This window comes from Pleurodeles waltl, chromosome 6 (genome assembly GCF_031143425.1).
Source record: "Pleurodeles waltl isolate 20211129_DDA chromosome 6, aPleWal1.hap1.20221129, whole genome shotgun sequence".
Lineage (NCBI taxonomy): Eukaryota > Metazoa > Chordata > Amphibia > Caudata > Salamandridae > Pleurodeles > Pleurodeles waltl.
Genome location: NC_090445.1, coordinates 889,520,986 through 889,541,643, shown reverse-complemented (window position 1 = coordinate 889,541,643; position 20,658 = coordinate 889,520,986).

Genomic DNA, 20,658 nt, shown 5'->3' with positions numbered 1-20,658 from the left:
TCTTTGCCCATTCCAGCTGGAATGAACGGCCTAATGAGAGATCCTAAAGAAAGTCCAATGCACAGAGTTGTTCACATTGCACGTTCTCGACAGTGGCAAAAAGATCAGGCTTCTTCCCACTTTTAGAAGATGCCCTGTGCCACCTCAGGATGTAGACACAACTAATGATCTGCCAAATAACGTCTGTTCAGATCATCTGCTCTAGCTTTCAGGGAGGCTGCAAGATGATTTGCTATTAGGAAGATGGCCTGGCACACCAACTATCTCCAGAGATGCAAAGCCTCCTGGCACAGGACTCCAGACCTTGTTGCAGTACTGCATGGCTGTGGTAATGTCCATAAAAATACGTGCCACCCTCTCCTTGAAGAAAGAAGGAAAGCCTTCAGAGCCAGCAGACTGATGTGGAACCTGCCCTCTGCCAGAGGCAAGTCATCATATCTCAATCTCCCACAGATGATGTCCCCAGCCCAGCAGTGACTCATGGTCATCAATGTCAGCTCTGGGTAGGAAAGGAAGAGGGACCTGTCACTGGATCAGCTGCATTTGATCAACCACTGGATCAACTGCATTTGATCAACCACCATTCCATATCTCAAACTGTCCCCTCCTAGACATGAATAGGCCAGAAAGGATGCCTTGATGTTTGGCCCCCTGAAACTTCAAGTTCCATTGCAGAGCACAATTCACCTGGCATAGCTGACGAGTAGGATACACAATGGCAAAAGGTGCAAAAGCCTCACTTACACTCTCAACATGATCCGGGACCGTGCCTCAAATATCACAATCAAAGCCTGAATATCCAGGACTTGCTGCTGCAGAGGAAAAGCCCTGAACTCCAACTTGTTCAGGATTGCCCCAAGGAATAGAGGCTTCTGAAGAAATCCATTGTGACTTCAGCTTGTTCATAATGAGCCACCACAATGTCAAGAGTTCCACCATCATCTGGAGGTGGACCACAATGACGCAGTTAGCCCGTCTTCAGCATTCAGTATTCAGTATTCGAAGTACGGGATCACAGGGACTCCCAGCCTTGGAGATGGGAAGTCACCACTGTCATCACTTTCATAAACACCCAAATGAGAGGGGATGAGATGGAAGGGGAACACTGTTCCTGGCCCACCTTAAACTTCAGGGAACTCCTGTGGAATTGCTGGACGGACATATGAAAATACGAGTCCGGAAAGCCCAAGGATACCATGTAGTTGCTAAATCCAGGGCAGACAGCATCTGGGCCAATGGAACATTTTGACTTTACCCTTCCGCAAGAAGATATTCACAGGCCAGATCCAGAACAGGACTGAGAACCTGTACTTTGGGGTGAAGAAATAGTGAGAATGATCCCCATCTTGTTCTGAGTCCAGTGCCCTCTCAATGGCACCCTTGGACCACAATAGGTGAACATTCTGTAGCACAGTGGACAGAATCCACAAATTAATTCTTCAAAGAGGCAGGGAGAAGTAAAAGACAGGGTGTAGCCATTTTAAACAATTTGTTAAACCCACCTGTCATAAGTGATGGATTGCCAACCTGGGAGGAAAGGCTAAATCCTGCCCCCCAGTGGTTGGGCATGAACCACTAACTAACACAGTTTGTTGGCTCTTGTAGAAGGGCAGGAGCAGTTGGAAGACTGATGCACCTGCTGTCTCGTACGCTTCCTCCCAGACCTGCAAGTGAGACTTCTAAAGGACTGGACTGTCTGCAGCATCACTGGAGTGGAGCGCTGTCTGTCTATACACCAGCCCTTTTAAATACCCTCTGAACTTCCAGAACTGATGCAGAAACTGTCTGGCGGGGGCTATTAGCCTCAAGCAATGGGATGCAACTCTGCTGCCTTTAAAGCGTTCCAAAAGAGAATCTGCCTACTTTCCAAAGAGATGGGACCAATCAAATAAAGGGTGACATGTACACAGCTGCAGATCCAAGTAGGGCTGATCCAGGCACGCTGAAGAAAAACACTGGGACTGACCACCCCTGCTGAGGCACAGCACAGATAACATACGAGGCCCCCAAATCGTGCAGGATCACCAGCGAGATTTCACTGGTCATGTCATTAAGGGCATGTGTATAGCGGCCAACCAAGTACACTGCATTCACAGATCGTCGTGTCAGAAGAAAACGTGTTTGCCAAAACCATCAATCCTTTTGGATTCTCTATCCGGAGGAGTGGTTGGGAATGGATTTGCACACCCTCTACTGCTTACAGCCTCCACAATTTCTAGGGTGGGGTGCCTCATGAGAAAATCCAGTTCACCAAGTGCCTGTCAATGATTTCTGAATCCCTCCCATCAGAAGCAGGCCTGTGAGAAAAGTGGTAAATTATATGTAGTTGTTGTGAGATCTCATAGTGTAATACATTCACAATACCATCTTGAGGCTAGTTAGTCTCATTTGTTTAACCTTAGCTCAACCTTCGATAGCTGTGGCTTCAACCAGTCAGGCTCAAACAAAGGGGCAAGCGTAAAGCAGTTAGAAGCACCAAAACAACGAAAAAGAAAAAAAAGTCACACAACACAACATAAAAGCAATCAGACAAAATTTTTGGGCAACAGATCTTATTTTTAACAATTTTTAGACACCAAAACAAACAATATCGACTACAGAGTTCCGTAGATACAGATTTTTAGGTAAATCATAAATCACTGCTTTGCATGCAGAACTTTAACAAGCATTGCAAGTAGAAAGTTTGGAAACTTTATAAAACCTTTATAAAGTTATGTTTGGATATTCTGGCCCAGTTTGGGTGAACAACTCCAACAGGGAGTTGGTCAAGGGGGCAAGTAAGGATCTGTAGGATAGTTACCTTGTCTCCATTGCAGTCTCAAGTTCAGTTCCGGGCTCTATGGGTGAAACACCATAGATTTCAATGGAGCGGTCATGATGATCAAGTTACTTACTTTCGGCAAAGCTTCATCTGTTAGAGACTATATAGCCACAGATTCATCACCTTAGAATATTCCTCAGGTGTCAGACTGGATCCAGAAACCTCTGATGAAAAGTACCCCTGCGCGCTGGTAGGTGGCAATTTTCAGCTCTGCAAGACGTCATCAGCGGCAGACGTGGCCTACGCAGTGCCTATATAGGTGCCAACACAGCACACTGATGCCAGCTTTTTCGCAGCTTTCGATGCCAGAAGCACAAAACCACAAGAACCACTGACACTATAATTCGGTCTTAGAGCAGGGAGATTGTGTAGGTAGGTAAGGATTCTATGGCTTGACAGTCTCTACCAGGTGAGGTGTTAACAAAGGTAAATAACTTGCTCATCTGATAGGGATTTCTAGCCACAGATTCCTTACCTTAGAATAGATACCCGGGCAATATCTCCCCAGAGGTTGGGCTGTGATAAGGAATAGATGGAAGCCCATGTTGCTGCCTGACAGGTATCCAGGATAGGAATTCCGCGGGCTAATCCTGTGGTTGCAGCTTCAGCTTTGGTAGAGTGATCGTGGAAACCCTCAGGGGTTACTTTTTGGTCAATGCATAGCAGATTTCTTTCTGCATGTGTCCCTTCCTTAGCTTCAACATATCCCATATAGAGTTGATTGTCTACCCAGAACCCAAACACATGATCAAGGTAGAATGACAATGCTCTTTTTGGGTCTGGCTCTTGGGAGTCTCTCTCTCTTTCTCTTTGAAGGGATGAAGAGCAGAGTAGAAGTTAGGCAGAGTCAGAGCTGGACTGGAGACCCAAAGCAGCCCTGGCAATTTTGTTCAACCAGCCCCCTGGGTGTATTGGTGGTTGGGGAGTACAAGGGCAAAGGACTGCTGCCTTTGTTCCTGGGGGCTAATATTGCAGCACAGCTACAAAACCGGCCCCCAGTAACAAAACCGGCCCCACCGCTAAAAAAAAACAGTCCTCACCCTTCCAGCCTCCCCAGAAAACCCCTGATGCTTGCTACAGCCAGTCCGACCATAGGCAGAGTGATGAACTGCCCTACATGGAAAAGAGTGACCACCATTGGTAAGAAGGATGCTCTAGTTCAAAGAACCAGTTTGTCTGGGTAGCAGTTAAGGTTTGAAGGACGTTCAGACAGTGCTTGTAATTCACTAGCCCTCCGGGCAGATGTTCCTGCCACTATGAAGCCTGGTCGGAAGCCTGAGTGGAGAGCTGTGTAGCGGCTCAAAGGGAGTGCACATCAGTAAAGTAAGGACCAAGTTGAGATACCGCTGGGGCATAATGAAAGGCATTGGTGGGAACATATGCTGGAGACCTTTGAGTAGCCTCTGTACAATAGATTTGAAAAGGGATGGCTCAATTGGCAACTGCAGAAATGCCAAAATGGCAGAGATAACCTTTCATGCACCCAAGCAGAGCTCTGCTTTGCCACCGAGAGAATGAACAAAAGCACATGTAAAGGGGTACAGATAGAGGGTCAATGTTTTTATCTGCACACCATGCCATGAATTTGATCCAATGGCAGCATATACTGTCTTGGTGGAGTTGCGTCTTCTGCGAACATAACATTGAAGACCTCAGCAGAAGGCCGAGCGCTGTCAACTGTCGCCGCTCAATCTCCACACATGAAGGAAAAGCGTTTTTAGGTCTGGGTGCAGAACCCAGCCCTGTTGCTGCGACTAAGAATCCTCCTGAAGAGGCAGCCTGATCAGTGGGCCAATTTTCAAGCTCAACAGTTTGGGATACCAGATTCCTTGTGTCCAATCCAGAGCCACAATAATGAAGCTGGTCTTCTTGAGAATTCACATCTGTCACCACAGTCAGCTCCGGTTTGGGAAGAGAGAGGGGTCTGCCACTGTCACTTCTCCCACCATTGCAGAACTTTGCAGTTACCTCCGAGATCTAGACCATGTTGGGGAAATTTCCCTGATGCTGTGCCCACTGGGCCTTCAGGTCCCACTGAAGAGTGGAGATGCCAACCGGCCTCGTTAACAAGCATAATGCAGGAGGCAAGAGGCCCAACAGCTTCAGAGTCAGTCTCCACCAAATCCAGCATAGAAGCTGAAACATTGGTATCATATTGTGAATATACTGGACTCACTGCTCGGCAGGACAGGTCCAAAACCATTACTGTGTCTAGAACAGCTCCAATCAAGGGGGCAATCTGAGAGAGCGTCATGTATGACCCTGGCACATTGATAGTGAGCCCAAGCAAATGCAGGCGGTTCGCAGTAGTCTGGAGGTGAGAGACTACTGCCTAGGGCGAGCCCACCTTCAATAGCCAGTCATCAAGGTAGGGAAAGACTGCAATGCTTGACCCCCGCAGGTGAGCAGTGACCACTGCCATCACAGCTGAAAGGGCACTGGTGAGGCTGAAGGGGAGCATGGCAAACAAAGTGCTCTTGGCCCACAGTGAACCCTAGGCAACATCTGTGGACAGGCATGATGGGGATGTGGGAATATGCACCCTGCATGTCCAATACTACCATCCAGTTTCCCTGGTCCAAGGTAGACAGGACTTGTGTGAGCGTGAGCATCTTAAATTTCTCCTTTTTCAGGGAGATGTTCAGAAGGCGCAGTTCTAGAATAGGGTGGAGGCCTCCGTCCTTCTCGGGCACCAGAAAACCACAAACAGCTTCTGATACTAGCACCCTCTCTACAGCTCCCTTGTCCAAGAGAGCCTGCACTTCCTGATGGAGCAAGAATAGGTTGTCCTCCATCAGTCTGTCGTAAGTGGGTGTCATGGATGAAGGGGTGGTCACAAAAAGTAGGGAGTTTCCCCTTTGTACGAGCTACAAAACCCAACAATTGTATGTTATTTACCTCCAGTGGTGCAGGAGATGGCGGTATCCTGCTTCTCAATGGGTGCCTATTATGATCAAAGGACTAACAAAAGCGGTTTGGTGGCTGCGGCTTCTCTGGGAAGGTGAGGGGGGACTAGCCCGACTTCTGGCTACCTGTCCCATGTGATCTGTGGATACTGTGTCCTGAGCCACAAAATGATTGTGACACTTGATGGATGGGAGTGTAGAGATGCAGTTGAAAGCCCCTTCGGTGGTCACGAAAGGGGGGGAAGTGGACTGGGGTTTGTAAGGGGCCACGGAAAGGCCCAAGGACCAAGCTATAGCCCAGCTGTCCTTGAAGCACTCCAGAGCGGAGTCTGCCTTCTCTCTGAACAGATGGAAGCCATCAAAGGGCACTCTCTTCCATTGGCGGCACATGTCTGAGTCAAGCTATGTTACAGAAGAGACATCAAATCCCACCTGCCTTCTGTAAATGGCAGTGTAAGGCATTATCAGTATAAAAAGGGGAGGGGCCATCTCTGTCACAATCAACCTCATGATTAACTTCCTAGAGTGCACCTGCTCTGGAACAGGAGCAGGATTGGAGTACAAAACTGAGCTGCTTCAGGTAGTTGCGACATGGTAGAGGCATACAGCTGCGACATGGCAGAGCCACATGGTTAGAATCAGGCTGCATGACAGATGGTTCCACTTTTCTTGTTTTACAGCATGACATTGGTCGATCTAAGGGTGATGTTGATTCACGGTCCAAAACTGCCTCCAGCAATGGATCATACTCACGTGGCATCAGGGTGACCAGAACCGAAGAGTACCAGGGGACCAGAGTGGAAGTCTGAGCCATAATCACTATGGACCCAGTAACAGCTATTAAGGGGAAAGACTGTGCTTGCGAGTACTCAGCCGGTAGTAAACTTACTGGTTGGTAAGTACTCAGCCAGTGACTGACTGAACCCTGTGTTCTGCACGGATTGAATGAGAGCCACAAGAGTACAAACGTTTTTCAGCATGGCCTTTTGAAGGCCTAGATTTGGTGCTGGGTCAACAACTGGCTGGTAAATTTTGGGCACATCAGGATCAAGTGAGGAATCAGTTCTGTGGCTGGTGACCTCCAAGGAGTACGTCTTCTATCATGATGACCTTGCACAGTCTCTTTGGAGTCAAAGTGGCAGGAACGGGGTCAAGTCCCACTTCATTTTCTTATGCTGGCATTTGCACTTGGTCTTCGACTTAACAGAGAGCTTCAAAAGCAAAATTGACTGGTCATAGAATTTCGCCTCATGACGAATGAGGGCACACATCACACAATTTAAAGTCATGCTGCAAGTCCAGACACCAAAAATATACATTGTCCAGATCCATGAATGACATCTGCTTCCTATGTTCGTGGCATAAGGCACTGCTTGAAACCCGTTTTCAGTGGGCATATTGTCAACCCTTGCTCATGGTTAAATGAACAGAAAACGGGCAAAATCTGGAGCAAAGCTTCAGTTCTGCATCAGAAGGAGCAGAAAGAAATTAACTGAAGTCATCTCGCATAGGTGGTGTTTATATGCAACTTAGTTCCGTCACTTCTGGGGCGCTCTGAAGTCAATACTACTAAATTTGTAAATACATGTGGAAGTGCTGTTAAGTGTGGGGCTTGAAGTGAATAAGGAGAAGCCACTCTTGCAGACAGGGAAGGTTCTACAATTCTCAAATCTTTAGGTTAATATAGTGAAAGAAGTTCTACATTCAGCAAAAAACATGCACTTGACAATCATGAAAGAGTTAAACGGTTTGCTACAGAAGGAACGTTTTTACTTTACACAGTTTAGCGTGAGCATTAAGTTTGCTGCCTTCTTCAAAGCAGGCAGTGTTTCTAGGTTCACTGCATTACAGAGCCATGCAATGTTGAAAGGCCAGGGCTTTACTGAAAGGGTAGTGATATACTGGCAGCTTGATGTTGGATTAGGAGTCTAGAATGAGCTGCTTCTTTAGTTGGAGAATATGGATTGTTAAAAAGACAGAGCAATTTTTGGTACAGTTACACATGTTGTGTTTGACCTGAATACAGCAGAATCGGTTGCAAAAAGTGGTTTGGTGGAAAAATAAGACAGATAGTCTTTGGAAGAGAAAAAACGCATGGAAAGAACAAATTACCTACTTTTGGTAATGCCTTATCTGGTAGCCACTCTATCTAGCCACAGATTCTTTACCTCAGAATTATCCCCAGGCACTGGACGGGATCTGGAAATTTTTTCAGGCAGTATCACTGCGCTCCAGTAGGTGGCGTCATCTTGTTCCTCATGGCGTTATCCACGCAGGAAGAGATATGCGCTATATCAATACAGGTGAAATCGTGGCATGATAATGTCAGTTTCTTTTGTGACTTTCTGTGTAAGAAGCCACAGTGAACACTGCCCACTGTGTGAAAATATTCCCTACACCGTAACTGTTTACTGAGTGACGAAGATGGAAAGGTCGTTAAAGTATCTGGGGCTAGGTGGAGTCTCTACCAGATAAGGAGTTACTGAAGGAAGTAATTTGTTCATCTGATAAAGACCTCTAGCTGCAGATTTTTCATCTTAGAATAGATACCCACACAATACCCCCTCGGAAGTGAGACTACAAAACCCATCAGAATAGAACATCCTGCAAGACGTAACGGGCAAAGTGCCCATCACGACGAACCTGACTGCCCAGGTAGTAGTGCTTCGTGAACCTGTGCAGTGATGCCCACTGGGCAGCTTCTTGGCCAATGAAGGTGCACATCTTAATGCACAAGACAATCCATCACAAGATGGTTCTCTTCTGTACTACTTTCCCTTGATTTGCTCCCAAATAGCTCACAAAGAGTTGATCGCTTACCCAGAATTCTCTTGTGCGTCTAAGACAGACTGACAATGCCCTGTTAGGATCCAGACATGGATGTTCTCCACTTTGGGGGGATGAGATAAAGCAAAGAAATTAGGCAGTATAATGCTCTGGCCTACATGGAATGGAGTGATAACCTTCAGCTTGTCCAGATAGAAAGTGATGTGACGGATGGGGTGCTAAGAGTGCCTGCAACTCACTGACTGTCCTGGGAAAGTTATGGCCACTAAGAAGGCAGTTTTTTAAGGTCAAGAGCCTGAGAGGGCAACTATGGAGACGCTTGGAGGGTGTACACAAGAGAAAAGTGAGAAATAAATTGGATTCCCTTGAGGTATTATGAATGGTGTAGGGCGAAACATATGTTGCAGGCTTTTAAGGAACCTAGCCACTATAGGTGACCTAAAGGGAAAGGGATGGTCCAGCAACTGCAAAATTGCAGAGCTGGCATAAAGCTAATGCTTAACAGTGGCCAGAGCAGAGCCCTGCTGGAACAAAGATGATGCAAACAACAGAATATTAGTCAGGGATTCATAAAGGGGGTCAATGTTGTGGGAGAAACACAATCACACAAACTTGTTCCAACAGCAGGAATATACTGCCTGTGTGGTGGGATGCCTGGCTGTCTGAATAATGTTACAGACTTCTGGAGGAATGTCAAAATCTGTCAACTGTCGCCGCTCAATCTCTATGCAAGAAGGTGAAGTGTTTCCAGGTCTGGGTGGAGAACACTCCCCTGTTGCTGCGACAGGGGAACTTCTTGAAGAGGCAGCCTGACTGGAGGACCGATGGTCATGCTGAACAGCTCCGGATACCTGACTCTCTGTGCCCAATCCAAAGCCACAAGAATGATTTGGTCCTGGTCGTTCCTGATCTTCTTGAGAGACTCTGGGCAAGAGTGTTATTAGCGGAAAGGCATACAAGAGGCTGGAGCTCCACTTGGGACGAACAGCACCCCATAGTGAAATTTGCCTGGAAACTCCAGTGTGCAAATCTGATGACTTTGCGTGTGTGGTGTGGAATTGCGTAACTTGTGGGGTGGTGTTATGGTGTGGTTATTAACGGTTATTACATGATCTGAGAGTAGTATGTGGTCGTACGCTGAGGAATAAAGACATCTGTTACAGAGGTCAGTGTGTGGAGTGGTCCTTTACAAGCTCTCAGGCTGGGGAGGACTCTAACTGGCAACAAGTATGGGTTATGTGTCCCAGAAAATAGAGCCTGCTCTCTGAGAATTTGCAACACAGCAAACTGCTTGTGTGTGTGCCATGTGAGCCCAAATTGATAAGAAGCAATTCGAAGTTGGCGTGTGTGGGGTTGAAGACCCTTTTCAGCCCATATTTGGCCTCCTCAAATCAATCAATCGTTCAATCAATCAAGGATTTATAGAGCGCACTAATCACCCTCTGGTCGTAGAGCCATGTCTTGAGGCGTTTCCTGAATGTCAAGAGGTCTTGGATCTGGCGAAGGTGGAGTGGTAGGGAGTTCCAGGTCTTGGCGTCTAGGTGAGAGAAGGATCTTCCTCCGGCGGTGGTGCGGCGGATGCAGGGGATGGAGGCAAGGGCGAGGCTGGCAGAGCGAAGATTGCGGGTGGGGGTGTGGAAGGTGAGTCTGTCGTTGAGGTAGGCTGGGCCTGTGTTGTGGAGGGCCTTGTGTGCGTGGATGAGGAGTTTGAAGGTGATCCTCTTTGATAATGGTAGCCAGTGAAGGTCTCTGAGGTGGGGGGAAATGTGGTTGCGGCGTGGCGTGTCCAGAATGAGGAGGGCGGATGCGTTCTGGATTCTTTGCAGCTTTGTTAGGAGTTTGGTTGTTATTCCTGCAAATAGGGCGTTTGTTTAGTCCAATCAGCTGCTGACCAGGGCGTGGGTGACAGTTTTCCTGGTTTCGACGGTAATCCACTTGAAGATTTTGCAAAGCATGCGGAGAGTGTTGTAGCAGGAGGAGGAGATGGCATTGACCTGCTGAGTGTGGAGTCCAAGATGAAGATGAAGCCTAGGTTGCGTGCGTGGGTGGTGGGTGAGGGCACGGTTCCTAGTGAGGTGGGCCACCAGGAGTCATTCCAAGCTGAGGGGTTGGTGCCAAAGATGAGGATTTCTGTCTTGTCTGTGTTTAACTTGGGTGGCTTGATTCCATCCAGCTGGCGATGGCGTGAAGTCCGTTGTGGAGGCTGTTCTTTGCAGTTGTAGGGTCTTTCGTGAGGGAGAGGATGAGCAGAGTGTCGTCTGCGTAGGAAACTATGTTGATGTGGTGGGTTTGTGCGATGTTGGCGAGGGGGGCCATGTAAACGATGAAGAGCGTGGGGCTGAGCAAAAATCCTTGGGGAACGCCACAGATGATTCTGGAGGCTTCTGACAGGAATGGTGGGAGGCGGACTCTCTGGGTTCTGCCGGAGAAAAGTGACAAGATCCAGTCGAGTGCCTTGTCGTGGATTCCAGCGTTGTGGAGGCGTGTGCGGCGAGTGTGATGACATACCGTGTCGAAAGCTGCGGAGAGGTCCAGGAGGATGAGTGCTGCTGTTTCTCCTTCGTCGAGCATGGTCCTAATGTCATCTGTGGCAGCAATGAGTGCAGTCTCGGAGCTGTGGTTTCTGCGGAATCTGGATTGGGAGGTGTTGAGTACCCTGCTGTCTTCCAGGAACCAGGATAGTTGGCTGTTTACGATTTTTTCGATGACCTTGGCTGGGAAGGGGAAGAGGGAGATCGGCCGGTAGGTCTTGGGGTCATCTGGGTCTACCTTTGGTTTCTTCAGCAGGGCATTGATTTCTGTGTGCTTCCATCTTTCTGGGAAGGTGGCTGACTCGAAGGAGCTGTTGATGGTTTTGCAGAGGTGGGGGGCGATGATGATGTTTGCCTTATTGAAGATATGGTGTGGGCAGGGGTCCGATGGTGATCCGGAGTGGATGGAGGCCAGGGTGGTGGCGGTGTCCTCTATGTTGACGGGGGTCCAGGTGTGGAGGAGGTGGGTGTTGCTTGGAGCGTTGGGTTCTTGGGTGTTTGTAGTCAGCTGGTGGGACTGGGGTTTGAAGCTATTGTGGATTTCTTCTATCTTTCGACGGAAGTGGGTTGCCAGTGAGTTGCAGAACTCATGTGATGGCGGGGGTTCGTTGGAGCAGGTCCTGGGGGTGGAGAGCTCATTGATGATGCCGAAGAGCTCTTTACTGTTGTGAGCGTTGGCGTCGATGCGATTTTTGAAGTGGGACCTTTTGGTGGTGCGGATCAGTTGGTGATGTTTGCGCAGGGCATCCTTGAAAGCAATGTGGTTGGAGTTGGGAGGGTCAAGGTGCCAGGTTTTTTCCATTCTGCGACATAGCCGTTTGGACTCCTGTAGTTCTGGGGTGAACCAGCGGGCCTTGATTCTGTGGGAGGTGTTTTTTGTTTTTTTGGAGCGGTGCGAGGGTGTTGACGCAATCTTCTATCCAGTGATGCAGATTGGTGATGGCTGTGTTGGGAGAGTGGAGATCAGTTGATCCGTTGATATTTTGCTCCAGTTGCGTTGGGGTGGGGAGGGGGGGGTTGTGTGCGGTGATGGTGAGTGACTGGTTTCTGTTAGGAGAAGTGGATGCAGCGGTGGTCTGTCCAGCTGAGTTCGGTGGTGTGGCTGAAAGAGACGTGGTTGCTGGCTGAGAAGATGGGGTCGAGTGTGTGGCCTGCGGAGTGGGTGGGTGAAGTGACAAGTTGCTTGAGGCCGAAGTTGGCTAGGTTGTCGATTAGGTTGGTGGTGTTGATATTGTTATTTTCTAGGTGGAAGTTTAGGTCACCGAGGAGGATGTAGTCTGTTGAAGCGAGGGCTTGGGAGCTGATGGTGTCTGTGTGGGTCCAGGGGGGTCTGTAGACCAGTGTTCCTCTGAGTGTGTTGTTGGCGTTGATGTGGATTTTGAAGTGGAGGTGCTCAGCGGAGTTGATGGTGTCGTGGGAGTTGGTGGAGACTCTTATGGTGTTTTTGTGTACTATGGCGATTCCTCCTCCTGGTCTGTTGATTCGGTCTCTTCTGGTGATCTTGTAGTTTACTGATATTGCTATGGCTACGTCTGGTTCCGAGGCCAAATCCATCCAGGTTTCGGTGAGGAATGCGACGTCGGGCAAGTATGTGGTCAGGAGGTCCCAGAGTTCAATTGCATGTTTGTGGACGGAGCGGGTGTTAGGTAGGATGCATCTTAGGCGGTTGTCTGTTTTGAATAGGAGTTTGGAGGTTAGGTTGCAGGTGAAATTGCAGGCTTTGCAGGAGAAGGGTCCTTTGGTGCGTGTCGGTGTGGACTGGAAGCAGATGGATAAGCGTCCTGGATTAGGAAGTGGAGAGCTCTGCGGAGAAGAGCACTCGAACAGCCCACTTGAATCTGTTGGTTAGCCTGAAAGAAGAAACACAACGCCATGCCATAACACAGAGCCATCATCGATAGAGAAAAGCAAAAGGCAGCAACAAATAGGTACGAAGCAAAAAACTAATACCCACAATGATCAAGTCTGAGAAAAAGAACTGTTACTCACCGTCAAGAAAGAAAATTACACTCTACGACCTCTGATAGGGCATGATGACTCAAGAGCGAACACACCGCCAGTGCTTGAAGAGGTTACCAGTCCATGTGAACAGCAGCAGTCAGCAGAACAGCATTTGCTCACAAAGGTGGTAGAAAAGATCGAAAAGTATGACACAGCTGTGTTTCTGAAGCCACCATTCGACAATTGTACACAAGCCGGGTAAAGATCAGAACAATGCGAATTACTTTTCACGAGTACCACTACATCATCACAGTGCGACATCCAAAACAGCTGAGGAGTACATTAACTTCATTGTGAGGTTCAGTACGCCAGCAGCCTATCCAATAACAGATTACTCCTATCACTAATGGCGATAAAAGCATGCTTATCTTGGAAGACATCATTTCAACTCAATCGTGGAAGAGAAAAACTTGACCCTTTGCTGACGATGTTGAATTAAAAAAATTCCAAAATGTACAAGATTAACTGTCGGTAATCAAGGAAGGTGTTGGATTGAGAGGCACAAGAATTGTCTTACCTGAGAGTTTCAGACAGTAAGTCAGTGAACTAGCCCACGAACGACACTGTGACATTGTAGCCACCAAAATAGCCCCAAGAGACAGAGGCCCTCATTCTGACCTTGGAGGTCGGCGGAGAGGCGGCGGTCGGACCGCGAACAGACCGGCGGTATTAAAAATGGCATTCTGACCGCGGCGGTCACCGCCGCGACCGACCGCCACTTCCCCACTCCGACAGCCACGGCGGTCATGCGAACCATGGCGGTAGGCACTATCGGGGCCAGGGAATTCCTTCCCTGGCACTGATAGGGGTCTCCCCCACCCCCCACTGCCCCCCCGAGTCCTCCCCCCACACCCTCCACCCCCCTGCCACCCCCCAGAGGTGGTACGAACCCCCTCCCCACCCCCACCCCGACATGCACATACACGCACCCCGACATGCACACACCCCCAACATGCACATATACACACCCCCTACACACACACACATACACAACGGGGACACATACCCGCACACATACATGCCGACATGCGCACCCGCCGAACTACACACATCGCCCATAGGCACAGCAGCACTCCCCGCCCGCATGCACGCACTCACACACCCCCTCTACACACTCACACGCACACCCCCATGCACGCACACATCACACAACACCCCCCCACCCCCTCCCCTCACGGACGATCAACTTACCTTGTGCGTTGGTCCTCCGGGAGGCGACGGGAGCCATAGGGACGTGACTGCCAACAGAAGACCGCCAACAGAAGACCGCCACACAGAAATGTGGGTCGTAATTCTGGGGGCGGTGTTCTGCTGGCGTGGCGGTGGAGGTTGACCAGTCTCCACTTTCCCGCCGACCGCCAGTGTGGCTGCTGGCGGTATTCCGGCGGAACGCTCCCAGCGGTCGGAATACGCGCAGCGGCATACCGCCGCGGTCGGCGGTCTTTACCGCGGCGGTAACTCGGCGGTCTTGCAAAAAGACCGCCAAGGTCAGAATGAGGGCCAGAGTATGGTTCTTGCGCATAGACAATCAAGTTGAGAAGGAACTAAAAGAGTGCCATCTTTTCAACTGCCTTTCCCCAGAGTAACTCAGTATCCACTGGCAATGTCTGCCCTTCCTGTACAGGTCTGGGAAAGTGTTGCAGTGAATTTCTTTGGGCCCCTAGGAAATGTGCATCATATCGTGGTAGTCACTGATACGTATCATGCTTTCCTTTAGTATAGGAACTATCATCAACAAGCCTTGGCGAGGTCATCAAGTGCCAGGACGACATCATTGCAGCATGAGGTATCCCCACCATTCTCAAATCTGACAATGGTCTGCTATTCAATAGCAAAAAATTCAAGAAGTATCTAATCAGGCAATGTCAACCATCAAAAGAGTACACCTCTATGGCCATAAACAATGGTGTTGTTGAACTTTTCATGGGTACTCTGAAAAGAGCAATTCAACCAGTATTGACGGATGTAATCAAGTTAAACTAGGCCCTGTGTCAATCCCTCTGTGCTTATCGTTCAACTCCTCACTCAACAGTTGATGAGAGCCCTGACACCTTGATATTTGGGGGCATCATCGGAAACAAACTACCACAGTGGGCAGTGGACTGACCTTCAAACGCTGATAAGGTTTGATGTAAAATGAAAATATATGCTGACCGGTGTCGACAAGCTCAGGAAACAGTCTGATGAAGGTGACTGGGTCCTGGTAAAACAGAAACAAAAACGGAAAACAGACACTTCATTTGCCGTCGATTTTCTGAGGGTGGTGACATGCAAAGGACACATGGTGATGGTGCATCGTCCTGGACAGATAATCACACAGGACTTGTCACATTTTAAGCACCTATCTTGGCATTCATCAGCTCATACAATCATAAGGAAGGCAATCTCCATAAGAGTCCAATTCAAGCATCAGAATGGGTGCCACTGGTGGTGAACCAGAGTGCACCTCAACCATCTCATACCACTCAATCTGGCCGACTAGTATGAGTGCCTCAGGGTGACTAGTGCACATGCCTCAACAACTTATTGAAGAAATAGAATGTGACTGTTGTTTTTACTTTTTATTGAACTAGGGGGAGATGTAGTGTTGTGAAAATTTCCGCACGAGGACTCTTGCAGTTCCAGACGGACTCAGTAGAAGAACTGCGTAACCTGTTGGGATATGTTAAGTTGTGGTTATTAACGGTTATGAGATGATTTGAGACTAGTGTGTTATTGTACGCTGAGGAATGAAGATGTCTGTTACAGACCTGTGTATGTGGCATGATCCTTTGCATGCTCTCGGATGGGGAGGACACTACAATGTGTTCTTGGTGGTGGCAAACACACCTAATCAAGGCTATCCCAAATTCTGTAAAACACCTTGCTCCACCGCCGGATGGAGACACCATTCGTGATCCACAAGGCTTTTGTGGCTGAGCTTATCCACTCTAGGGTTCCGAGAGCCCGCCATGTGTTGAACCACCAGAGAAATGCCCTGATGTTCCAGCTATTTCCAGAAATGCAGGACCTCTTGATAAAGGGTCCACAACCCCACCCTCCACTGTTTGAGGCAATATCACATGGCAATGAATGGTGTTGTCCATGAACACCTGCACAATTCTTCCTCTGATCGAAGGAAGAAAGGCTTTCAGTCCCAAGTGAATCACCTGGAGCTCCAACAGTTTTATGTGCAGCTCGGACTCTGACCTCCACCTCTCCCAGACACCCCAGCAGGAGTGATGCATTTGTCACACAGTCAGCTCTGGTTGGGAAAGGGAGAGGGGCTGGCGCAATTACAGTTCATTAGCCACCACTGCAGATCTTTTGAGGTTTCCTCCGAGATCCTGACCATGTTGGGCATGAGTGACAAACAGGATGTAGGAGGCCATGAGGCCCAACAGTCTCACAGTCAGTCTTACTGAAATCCAGGATAGAGACTGAAACATTGGGGGTCACATCCCTAATCCTATTGGGGGAATCCTCCATCTGCAAGATGGAGGATTTCTAAAAGTCAGAGTCACCTCAGGACACCTTAGGGGTTGTCCTGACTGGCCAGTGACTCCTCCTTGTTTTTCTCATTATCTCCTCCGGCCTTGCTGCCAAAAGTGGGGCCGTGGACGGAGGGGGCGGGCATCTCCACTAGCTGGAATGTCCTGTGGCGGTGTAACAAAGGGGGTGAGCCTTTGAGGCTCACCGCCAGGTGTTACAGTTCCTGAAGGGGGAGGTGAGAAGCACCTCCACCCAGTACAGGCTTTGTTACTAGCCACAGAGTGACAAAGGCACTCCCCCCATGTGGCCAGCAACATGTCTGGTGTGTGGCAGGCTGGTAAAACTAGTCAGCCCACACTGGAAGTCGGTTATGTTTTCAGGGGGCATCTCTAAGATGCCCTCTGGGGTGTATTTCACAATAAAATGTACACTGGCATCAGTGTGCATTTATTGTGCTGAGAAGTTTGATACCAAACTTCCCAGTTTTCAGTGTAGCCATTATGGTGCAGTGGAGTTCGTGTTTGACAGACTCACAGACCATATACTCTAATGGCTACCCTGCACTTACAATGTCTAAGGTTTTGCTTACACACGGTAGGGGCATAGGTGCTCATGCACCTATGCCCTCACCTATGGTATAGTGCACCCTGCCTTAGGGCTTTAAGGCCTGCTAGAGGGGTGACTTATCTATGCCATAGGCAGTGTGAGGTTGGCATGGCACCCTGAGGGGAGTGCCATGTCGACTTAGTCATTTTCTCCCCACCAGCACACACAAGCTGGCAAGCAATGTGTCTGTGCTGAGTGAGGGGCCCCTAGGGTGGCATAAGACATGCTGCAGCCCTTAGAGACCTTCCCTGGCATCAGGGCCCTTGGTACCAGGGGCACCAGTTACAAGGGACTTACCTTGATGCCAGGGTGTGCCAATTGTGGAGACAAAGGTACAGTTTTAGGGAAAGAACACTGGTGCTGGGGCCTGGTTAGCAGGCCTCAGCACACTTTCAAATCATAACTTGGCATCAGCAAAGGCAAAAAGCCAGGGGGTAACCATGCCAAGGAGAAATTTCCTTACACAACCCACCCCCAAACGAAAGAGGATGAGACCAACCTTTCACAAGAGAGTCTTCATTTTCTAAGTGGAAGAACCTGGAAAGGCCATCTGCATTGGCATGCGGAGTCCCAGGTATGTGTTCCACTATAAAGTCCATTCCCTGTAGGGAGATCGACCACCTCAACAGTTTTGGATTTTCACCTTTCATTTGCATTAGCCATCTGAGAGGTCTGTGGTCAGTTTGAACTACAAAGTGAGTACCAAAGAGGTATGGTCTCAGCTTCTTCAGGGACCAAACCACAGCAAAGGCCTCCCTCGCAATGGCACTCCAACGCTGCTCCCTGGGGAGTAACCTCCTGCTAATGAAAGCAAAAGGCTGGCCAAGGCCATCATAATTTGTTTGGGACAAAACTGCCCCTATCCCATGTTCAGAGGCATCAGTCTGCACAATGAACTGCTTGGAGTAATCTGGAGCTTTTAGAACTGGTGCTGTGCACATAGCTTGTTTCAGAGTGTCAAAGGCCTGTTGGCATTCTACAGTCCAGTTTACCTTCTTGGGCATTTTCTTGGAGGTAAGTTCTGTGACGGGTGTCACTATTGATCCATATCCCTTCACAAACCTCCTATAGTAGCCAGTCAAGCCAAGGAATGCCCTGACTTGGGTCTGGGTTTTTGGAGCTGCCCTGTCCAGAATAGTCATGGATACACAGGTGTGTCTGACCAGGGGTTAGGGAAAAGAGCTCAGCAAACTGTTGTAAGACTTTCCTACTGTCAGACTGCTGTTGGCCAGAGAGGGTGTCTGAATAGATCACTCCATCTACTGAGCCATCTTTAGGGTCTGTGGAGAGGAGATCAGGGAGAGGTTCACTCTCAGCTTCCTGGTCCTCATCTGTTCCCATCAAGAGATTCACATCTGCCCTGTCATGAAAGAGTTTGAGGCGGTTCACATGGATCACCCTTTTGTGGGTCCTGCTAGTGCCTAGGTCTACCAGGTAGGTGACCTGACTCTTTCTCTCTAGCACCGGGTAAGGGCTTCTCCATTTGTCCTGAAGTGCCCTGGGAGCCACAGGCTCCAGAACCCAGACTTTCTGCCCTGGCTGAAACTCAACCATAGCAGCCTTTTGGTCATACCACATCTTCTGGAGTTGTTGGCTGGCCTCAAGGTTTTTGCTTGCCTTTTCCATGTACTCTGCCATCCTGGAACATAGGCCTAGTACATAGTCCACTATATCTTGAAGAGGTCTCTCCCAGCCTTCTTTTACAAGAGCTAGTGGTCCCCTTAAAGGATGGCCAAACAGAAGTTCAAAGGGGGAAAACCCTACTCCCTTCTGAGGCACCTCTCTGTAGGCAAAAAGCAGACATGGCAAGAGGACATCCCATCTCCTTTTGAGCTTTTCAGGGAGCCCCATGATCATGCCTTTCAATGTCTTGTTAAATCTTTCTACAAGACCATTGTTTTGTGGATGGTATGGTGTGGTGAATTTGTAAGTCACCCCACACTCATTCCACATGTGTTTCAGGTATGCTGACATGAAGTTGGTACCTCTGTCAGACACCACCTCCTTAGGAAATCCCACCCTGGTAAAGATACCTATGAGTGCTTTAGTTACTGCAAGGGCAGTAGTGGACCTAAGGGGAATTGCTTCAGGGTACCTAGTGGCATGATCCACTCCCACTAGGATATACTGGTTCCCTGAGGCTGTGGGAGGTTCAAGTGGACCCACTATGTCCACACTCACTCTTTCAAAGGGGACCCCCACCACTAGAAGTGGAATGAGGGAGGCCTTTCGGTGTCCACCTGTCTTACCACTGGCTTGACAGGTGGCACAGGAGACACAAAACTCCTTTACCTTCTGGGACATGTTGGGCCAATAGAAATGGTTAACTAACCTTTCCCAAGTCTTGGTTTGTCCCAAATGCCCAGCAAGTGGAATATCATGAGCTAAGGTCAGAATGAACTTCCTAAACTCCTGAGGCACTACCACTCTCCTAGTGGCACCAGGTGTGGGATCTCTTGCCTCAGTGTAGAGGAGTCCATCTTCTCAATAGACTATGTGTTCCAGTGATTTTTCCTTTGGTCCCTTCAGCAGCTTGCTGCCTAAGGCCTTCAAGAGAGGGACCTGTTTCTTGCCCCTTACACAACTGTTCCCTTGTGGGTCCCCCTGGGCCTAAGAGTTCAACCTGATAAGGTTCCAACTCCATGGGCTCAGTTCCCTCAGAGGGCAGAACTCCTTCCTGGGAAGAGAGGTTCCCTTTCTTTTGTTGTGTTGAAGCTGGTTCCCCAGTCTTCTTTCCTTTCCTCTTGGAGGGCTAGACCATTATTCCAGGCTCCAACACCAGTTTTTCACCCTGAGCCTTGCATTGTGCCATTGTCTTGACACACACCAGTTCAGGGATACCCAGCATGGCTGCATGGGGTTTGAGTTCTACCTCAGCCCATGCTGAGGACTCCAGGTCATTTCCAAGCAAATAGTCTACAGGGATATTTGAGGAGACTACCACCTGTTTCAGGCCATTGACCCCTCCCCATTCTAAAGTTACCATAGCCATGGGATGTACTTTAGTCTGATTGTCAGCGTTGGTGACTGGATAAGTTTGTCCAGCCAGGTACTGACCAGGGGAAACCAGTTTATCTGCCACCATGGTGACACTGCCACCTGTATCCATCAGGCCTTCTACACTAATCCCATTAATTAAGAGTTGCTGCCTGTATTTTTGCATATTAGGGGGCCAGGCAGCCAGTGTGGCTAAGGGCACACTGTTGATCCCACCTGGAGATTGGCTATTCCAATGCTAAGTGGAGTAGAGTTTGAAGTGGAACCTTTCTTGGGACAGGCCTTGTCTCCAGTTTGGTGTCCCTGCTGATTACAGCTACGACACCAGGCCTTTTTGGGATCAAAGTTTTTACCCTTGTACCCAAAATTGGATTGTGAAGAGGCTTTGGACCCTCCCTCCTGAGCAGGTTTTTGGGGCCCTGTAGAAGACTCTTTACTTTTACCCTTGGATGTCTCAACACTCTTCCCCTGGGAAGTCTTTGTGACCCCTTTCTTTTGGTCACCCCCTCTGGAAGTCTTGGTCACCCTAGCCTTGACC